We start from the raw sequence: 2212 nt of genomic DNA on the forward strand, positions 1-2212 counted from the left end.
CCCAACAGTGCCTGCCCTAGGCCTGTGTCTCCCTTCCTGTGGGAACCAGGACACAGCCAGGCTTCAGGGTGGCCCTGGACCCCTGACACTCTGCGGGGGAGGGTCCCCAAGGGTCCTTCAGCCTGGCCCCCGGACTAGCCAGCCCTCCACCTCCACACCAGGATGCTCCAGGGGCAGGACACAGGACAGGGCCCCGGGAGGGCCTGGCGGGTGGGAGGGTACTCCTGTGACTGGCCCTCCTCTCCATCCCTGGGGTAGGGTGCTCCCGTGACCCAGTCCTCCTCTCCATCCCCAGGGGAGGGTGCTCCTGTGACCTGCCCTCCCTCCTCTCCATCCCCAGAGGAGGGTGCTCCTGTGACCCCACCCTCTTCCCCATCCCTGGGGGAGCTTGCTCACAGTGACCAGCCCTTCTCCCCAGTCCCAGCCCCTTTGCCCTGGGAAATGTCTCTCTTCATGTCAGTTGACACCTTGAGCCTTCCTGAGACCTTTGCCTCTAAAATGGGCTTAAAAACACAAAGGCTTTTACAGTTTGACTCCTTCTCGCTCTTAAAGTGCAATGATGGTCTCTTGCCGTTCTGGACATCTTACCTGTAATTAGAAGAAATTCTCTGAAGGTGCATTTACCTTGTTTTCAATGATGAGAAAAATTATTATTTTAATGAACCTGATTATCCCTGTCTTTTTGGTTGTGTGTGTAAGTGCCCTCCGCATGGACTTTAGGGATGGAGTTCTGGATCATAGGCTCTATGTAGTTCGTGTATTTTAATTTTACATGCATTTTATACTCCATGAGCTATTGTTTCTGCTTTTAGGGTCATAATTTACTTATATTTGCCCACACATTTTTTCTTTCCATTACTCTATACCTTAATGATTTTAGTGTTTCTCTCTGTTATCGTATTTTTGTCCTGGAAAAAGTAATTTTCGTAACTCTTTCAAATGAGAGTGTGCTGCTGATGAATTCACTCCATCTTATTTTGGTTGGAGATATTGATTTCTATTCTTCAGTCCAAAAGATACAGATATAGAATTCTGTTTGGCAGTCATGTTCTTTCTGGAATTTAAAGGTTATTCCATTGCCTTCTGGCTTTCATCATTTAAGATGATAATACTTAACTGTCAATTTTATTGTTACTCCATGAAGGCTAAACTTCTCTTAATGCTCCCACCCCTGGCTGCTTTTCAGTTTCTAATTTCTTTTTAACTTATATTTTAATATGCTCAGATTCATATGTCTTATGCTAGTTTGCTTCTTTGTGTTTACCTGCCTGGGATCTATCATTCTTGAATCTATAGATGATGCATTTTATCATTTTTAGAAAATCTCAGCCATTATTTCTTCAAGTATTATGTTAGCATCACCTTCTCTCTTCTGTGTTGCTTCATTTGCAATTACATAAATTAGACGTTATTCCATATACACACATTTTATCTTTTTCTTCCTTCTCTTTGTTCACATGTAAAAGCTCTTCTGGTGCTCTAGTCTGGATATTTTCTCCTGAACTTTATTCCAATCCTCCATTCTTCTTTACCTAATCCATGGATGAGTGACTTTTTTTTTTTTTTTTTGTAAAAGACTAGATAAGAAATATCTTATGCTTAGGACATACAGGTAGAAAACTGGGCATCCTAATACACAGAGAGTCAGACACATTATGTAACCACGTGGCTATGACCTGTTCCAATACAAAATCCATTATCAAGTATTCTGCACTTGGACTGTAGGCTGACATTTGCCAATATTATGTTTAATAAGACCTTTGAGTTCATAATTTCATTACTGTATTTTTTATGCCTAGAGTTTACATTAGACCATTTTCATAGCCTCTAGTTCTCTGGTGAAATTTAACAGATTACCAGCTCTTTCCTGAGCACCTTAGTTGTCATTATTTTGTCATTTGTGTCTGAGAATTCCAACATCTGAATCAGCACTGAGTCTACTTCTACTGCTGTTTTTTGCTCTTAGCTGTATCTCTTGCCGTGTCTATTAACATCTTATGAAGTCGGAGACTTAATTAATATGAAAAACTCTCAGAGCTCTAGATGATACATTATCTTCAGCCTGTAGTCAGCATATGGACGTATCATCTTAGTACAAGTCAGGTCAAGCTCGATCAAGGCTGAGTTTAGTGCTTTTAAGTCCTGGTGTATTTCTGCTTCTCCCTTACTCCTGTGGTTACTTGTTTTCAGAAGTCCTACATGAAATTCTTGG

The sequence above is a fragment of the Vulpes vulpes genome, chromosome 4, assembly GCF_048418805.1.
Source record: "Vulpes vulpes isolate BD-2025 chromosome 4, VulVul3, whole genome shotgun sequence".
In the NCBI taxonomy this organism is placed as follows: Eukaryota; Metazoa; Chordata; class Mammalia; order Carnivora; family Canidae; genus Vulpes; species Vulpes vulpes.